A 6,955-nucleotide genomic window follows, 5' to 3' on the forward strand; every position below is an offset into this window, starting at 1 on the left:
TTGCTTTTTACTGCCATTTTCTTAATGTCTTTCATTTTTGTAAAGCACTTTGAATTGCCTTGTGTTGTCCCCCCAAAGGCAGTTAAAGTCATTATTGGGGTTGAAGCCCCTACGTGTGCCGTTTTGGTTCCAAGACCCTGGTTCACGGAGGATACCAAAAAAGTCCTAGAAAAGACAACTTAAACCTAATGAATGTGCATTTAAAGAAAAGAGGAATAGTTTTGGTGAAAACTAAAAAGGTACCATGGGGTCAGATTATAATGTTCCAAAGGGGGGTTTGTTCAGATGTGTGTATCTCACACTGCACTGTAACTCTGATTCATGCATCTTTGCTTTTAAATGATCGTTTTTAAATGTCATTTCATAATATATTTCTTAGTGCTCTTCATGTCTGTCATGTTTGTAAAGCACTTTGAATGGCCTTGTGTTGAAATGTGCTATATAAATAAACTTGCCTTGCCTTGCACCTGATGTGGATTAATCCGCCGCTGAAAAAAGTCCCAAACAAATGCACTACTTCCTGCTGTCTGAGCTATGTTTGATAAATCACTGTTTAAGATAACACTGATGAAACTGTCTGAATGGTTATATCTTATAGCATACTTATATTTATAAAATTGTCAATAACGGTCTATACTATCTATAATATATGAATACCAACTCTGTGCTGCATTCAATATCTTTAGTGTTTATACACATACATACTTTTTTTTTCATATATGTCTACTTTGTTATATATGACTATAAATAACTCTGCAGTGCTTATGTTGCACTTCTGGTTCGATGCGTAATGCACATACTGTACTAAATACAAGTCTCCAGGAGCAGAATGTGTGATGTTGATTATAGATCACTACACAAAAGTAGTAAAAGTAAAGAAAATAAATATCTAGTTGTGTATTTAATGATCCTACATGTGTTCAGCACTTATTTCATTGTGTACAATCTATTGCATGTTTTGTTTACCCTTCCATAATTCTCCTCACTCTCCCTTTCTCAACAGGAAAGCAGAACAGCCAGTCCGTCATGTAATCACGAACACAAACACAGAGAGAAGAATTAAAAACACACTCAGAGTTCAGACCAGGAACTTCCTCCAGGCGTCAACATGTGAAGTGAAAACGTCTGCAGACTCAGAGCCAAACCCTAATCGCTGCCATTCCCAGATAACTAACTCTGTGAGAGTGTGGTAACAAACAGCACGTTATCATTCAAACGCTTCCTGTTGAGCTGCTTCATCCTCATTGTTCCTGAGAGGCTGAGTTCCTCTGTGAGAGGAAGTGTTTCTGATACTCTGACCCACAGTGACCCACAGAGCTTACATTACATTACATTCACTCCAATTCAACTCACAATAAAGGAAATCACACTCAGAACAGCAAGAAATCGGAAACCGGTACTGATTTGGCACCGTTAGCCTACCTAATTGCTCAGTATCTAAACACCGATAAGTATTTGTGTTATGGTATAGTTGCTGAGGAGCGCGCTGCTAATTGAGATGAGTCTGAACATTAAAAAAGGTTTGAACACCTTCATCACGAAGGCGTTCAAACCTTTTCTAAATATTCAGACTCATCTCTCAATGCTCTGATTCATTCTGTGATCAACACCAGAAAACACTGAAACACTTGCACACACAACATGCTGTAAATCTGAAGCAGTATTTGCCTTTTTTAACACACCGGCTGCTAACGTTAGCATTACATCTCTGATCTCAGTGCAGCATCCAGTCTGCGAGGAGGGAGAATAACAGATAATCATAACATATTGGTTTGTCATAAAGTTCATTGTGACAGATGTGCAGTGCTTCACTACAACTGAGTCCAGTTTGTGTATGTTCTGTACAGAACAGCTAGAGCAAACTACTTACTAGGTAAACTAGCCTAAACTTCTTTAAATTGTGCAACACCATGCTGGTGAACTCAAAAACACAGAGTGAAACACCAGCAGCCAGCCGCTTTTCAAAAGGTCAAATTGGACCTTTGTCATTTTTATAAACTTCATGTGAATTGTCCTGTTCTTCCTCTCATAATGTGTAAAGTGCAAATAAAAAGAGTATCCTTCAACATTTGAGGCAATGCTCTCTTGGCTTTCTTATATGGAGTTACATTTAAAGATTAACATTATATATATATATATTTGTATTTTTGTATCAGGGATTGTGGGAAACAGTATTTCGATCTCTCTGTCTGTACACACAAACTGAAAGATTGACAAGTTGACTTTGACTTTGATAAATAAAGGGAATAGGCCTACAATATAAATGTTACATGGGATTACATAATCCCATTTACATGTAATCCGTTTCTCCCTGATTGTTATGTATCCTCCTGAGAACAGGTTGTAACTGGCTGCTTCCTTCAGAGGCGACCGACCCACATTTTTTTCCACGCAGCAGAGTAAAAGGCCTCTTGAGTGACAGGCCAATAGGTCCCGCCTCTTTCCACCAGCATCGACCAATGAGGTTGCAGAGCTTGGTCGAGCCTTCAGCTGCAGCCTCTTACTTCTCACTACAGTAACACTGGAGTCATGTGACGGTCATATAGTAGATCTGAGAGCAACCCTCAGTCAGTGAACGCTGCTTCTGCTGCTGCATGGAGGCTCAAGGGCAAAGTCTTTGAACCCCCACCCCCCTTTTTCGGATACAAACACAACTCCCTGCGTATTTTGCATTGGGATTATACTATTCTTTTTTTCACTGAGCAAGGTAAGGGTGATAATTTGATGTCGTGGTGAGTTCAGGGTCGCACATATGCTGCAGCGCGCTGGACGAAAACATGTTTACGTTGGGAGTGCAGACGCGCGCGCCTACTCATGCGTTATGCATTGCGGGAAGAAAACACCACACACTCCGATATTATGGATTATTATGGGGTTTGGATTTTTGCAATGCTGCAGTTTAACTACAACAACATGTGAATGAATAACATTTGAATGGTTTCATGTTTGTAGCTGTGCATGTGATGGGTTTGTAAGTTATCTGACCCATGCTGCCTGCAAAATAACATGGTTATAACTGGAAAGACATTTAATGAGTCTTTCTTCATTTAATGAGTTTCTATTAATATCTGCACAGCTTTCCAACAATACTGCACATCTTTTATTTTATTATAACGAGTATTTTTTTTATTATTATATTTATTATATATTTTTTTATTGTATTAGTTATAATAGGTTTTTTAAATAGGTTTTAAAAAGAAATTGGTCGTTTTTCTTACAATGTATCTTCTTTAACTGTGTTTATGTATGCACAATACACCTGTTTCTGATTGTGTTTACACCCATGTGAAGTGACTATAGATCTGTGGAAATGAATCAAAGTGTGCCTGCAGGTCGAAATGATAAATCTAAGAAGTGATGGTTTATCAAAGATCCTCTCTCCCATGACACATCTGAGGAGTGATAGGTTATATGTTCCCAAATCGGGATCAATAAAGTACATCTATCTATCTATCTACCTCTATCTATCTATCTATCTATCTATCTATCTATCTATCTATCTATCTATCTATCTATCTATCTATCTATCTATCTATCTATCTATCTATCTATATATATCTCTCTCTCTATCTATCTATCTATCTATCTATCTATCTCTCTCTCTCTCTCTCTCTCTCTCCATGTATTCTGTCTTATCAAAGATTCTCTCTTCCACGATGGATAAGATAAGATAGTACTTTATTGATTCCAATTTTGGAAATGTTTGCGTTGCAGCAGCATAAAAGACATGGCATTGTACAATACGAATCTAAGGAGTGATAGGTTCTCAAAGATCCTCTCTTCCATGATAAATCTGAGGAGTGATAGCCAGGTTATCTTCTCTCTTCCTCTCTGTCCTGTAAACAGAGCAGCAGCTGATTTACGCCGCGCGGTGTTTCTGATCCAGAGTTGACAGTTTCTCCTCTGGAGGGTTTACTCCCGGTCACCATGCAGGGGCCGTGGTGGGGGATGTATAGAGGCAGTGTGTGACCTCCAGGAAAATAACCTACGTGTGAAGTGTATACTGTATAAAAAGAAATGTGAAGAGGGTTACTCCTACTGCTGTTGATCCACATGATGAGCAACTTCAAGATCAAAAGCGTTATAGTTATATTCCACAGTAGCTACAGTGTATTTACGTCAATGAGAAACTTAAGGCTCCTCCCACAATGCAACATACAAAACAAACAATAAAAAGAGTGCAAGAAGAACAGATTAAAATGAAATAGTGATGGCAATTAATGCAAAAGAGGTAAACTAAAAAGAAATACAATAAGATAAATGTTGCAGAGGATGTTGTAAGTGACCAAAGAAGTGCAGGAGTCTATATATGTTACATAGAATAGAAGACCACCGAGAACAGAATGTAAAATAAATACTTTACAGTGAAACAAAACACTGTTTATTTGAGTGATACAAACATGGTGAGAAGCAAATAGAAACAGCCAGGGTCGCGAGGGTTACTTTGAAAATGTTATGTAATGTTAAAATGCTATCAGTACTTGTAAAAGAGTATTTAAGGAGCATAGTATTTCTACTTTCAATAAAGTCTGATTGCTTGTTCCACAACTGGATCAATAAATCATATATTAAATATGAAGAGGTCATTGAAGGATAGCCTCATTATGGTAGAATAAGAATTAAAACATGAGTACGGGCAATCAAAACAATAATGAATGTTATGTCTGTGTTTATTTCCCTGTAGACACACGCTATCCTGGTTGGAGACCTTGGAGCTACTTTTTTCCACTGTGAGAGAGCACACCAGGTGTTCCACTATCTCACCTCGATTGGGAGAGAGCGCCCTTGTTGACCTGAGGTGTTTTTTTCGGGCCTAACTTTCCCTGGGGATAATTATCTCACAATTCATCCGAGTCCAGCAGGAGGCAGCGGTTTGGCACGCTCCAGGGATGGTGGATAACTCTCCGGTTAGCGAGGAGGCTTTTCTTCACCCTGGATCTCCGAAGGTCTACTTGGTGACGGACCTGAGCTCCTACCAGGTGATGCCTTCGCCTTTTTCGGAGGACGACCTTAGCGAGTCCTCCAGCCCTCGGTCCTGTTCAAGTCCCGATTCCCAGCTTCTCAGCTCCAGTTATGGAAGCAACTCTAGCACAGAGAGCCATGACAGTATGCTCGATCACTTGCTGTCGCAGGCCTCGCTGGGAGGAGCTGTGCCTTCAGGATCTGTGGCCCAGATATCCTCGTTCTTCTGTGACCCCCGGAGAGATGTAAAAGAGGAACAGTTTGACTTCCTCACCTGGTCCAATGTGGAGGCGGAGGAACAACCTGGAGGCTCTTTCCAGCCCACGCTGGAGGAGATCGAAGAGTTCCTGGAGGAGAATATGGAAGTGGTGACGATGAAGCAGGAAATCAGAGAGGGTTGTCTGGCCTTGGGACTGGAAGAGGCTCTTGGTCTTGGAGTTGGTTTGGAGTGGTGCAGGGACGCTTCTACCATGCCTAAAATCGAACCAGAAACCCAGCATTCAGACCAAACCGTCCCCACTGCTGCCCCCAGTGACACCACATCAACCGACTCACATGAACCCAGCAGAGAGTCGAAGAAGGCATCATCCAACAAGCCTTCAGCGGTCATTGTGCAGATTCAGCCTCTTCAGATCAAGCAGGAGCCGACAGTCGCTCCTCTAACACCAACATCTCCCACATCCCCATCTTCAGACATCACAATCGCACAGCTTCTAGTCAACATCCAGGGCCAGACCTTTGCTCTGGTGCCTCACATCCTGCCCAACCCCAGCCTGAACGTCTCCTCTAAGTTTGTTCGCATCGCTCCCGTCCCCATCGCATCCAAACCTCTGGGACTCGGCGATGGATTGGCCAACCACGGATCGGGGATTCTCATCGGAGGTCAAAAGTTCCAGAAGAACCCCATGGCGGATATTATCAAAATGCATAAATGTACTTTTCCTGGATGCACCAAGATGTACACGAAGAGCAGCCACCTGAAGGCTCACCTGAGGAGGCACACGGGGGAGAAGCCTTTCGCCTGCAACTGGCAGGGCTGTGGATGGAGGTGAGTCCTGGTGACTTTCATTTGAACACAATGTCTAACATTCAAATATTTTTTATTGAGAAGAAGCATAAAAGTGTAAGCAATAGTACAGACTTCTTTGGGGTGGAAATCATGCTTCCCTTTTTCAACACAAACAGAACAGCCAACAAGAATAATAAAGAAAAACATAGCATGACAGGAATACCATACTTAATGACATACATAGTCATAGTGGGAAAGAACATACAAAATAGTATATATAATACAAATAAATAAATAAACTTAAAGGGTCACAATGTCTAACATTCACCTCACTTGTAGAATGATCTGCACCTACAGGTTTCTTTGTTTAGGTTATCTAAGCAGATAGGACTCAGATTAGATTTACGAATACAGGGTGATTGGAAAATGTGGCGACAGCAGCGTCATTTAGAAATGACGGTAGAACTGATGGAGATTTTTTTATAAATGTCCAAGTCTGTTCACATTTTATACTTTCTACTTCTTACATTTTGAACACTAATACCTGTACTTTCTACTTCTTACATGTTGAACACAAATACCTGTACTTTCTACTTCTTACATGTTGAACACAAATACCTGTACTTTCTACTTCTTACATGTTGAACTCAAATACCTGTACTTTCTACTTCTTACATTTTGAAACACAAATACCTGTACTTTCTACTTCTTACATGTTGAACACAAATACCTGTACTTTCTACTTCTTACATGTTGAACACAAATACCTGTACTTTCTACTTCTTACATGTTGAACACAAATACCTGTACTTTCTACTTCTTACATGTTGAACACAAATACCTGTACTTTCTACTTCTTACATCTTGAACTCAAATACCTGTACTTTCTACTTCTCTCATTTTCCAAACAGGCTGGTTCCTTTAGTTTGAATGTGTGTTTGGTGGCGTGATCATTATTATTTAGAGTCATTGCGTGCCTATTGA

The 6,955-nt window shown here is 40.3% G+C and overlaps 1 pseudogene; it reads left to right on the plus strand.

Annotated features, from left to right (window-relative positions):
• The first annotated feature begins 2,527 nt into the window (after nucleotides 1-2,527).
• Nucleotides 2,528-6,014, plus strand: LOC104959055 (Krueppel-like factor 15 pseudogene; annotated as a pseudogene).
• The last annotated feature ends 941 nt before the right edge of the window (nucleotides 6,015-6,955 follow it).

This window comes from Notothenia coriiceps, unplaced genomic scaffold, assembly GCF_000735185.1.
Source record: "Notothenia coriiceps isolate Sejong01 unplaced genomic scaffold, NC01 NC01_scaffold00029791, whole genome shotgun sequence".
Lineage (NCBI taxonomy): Eukaryota > Metazoa > Chordata > Actinopteri > Perciformes > Nototheniidae > Notothenia > Notothenia coriiceps.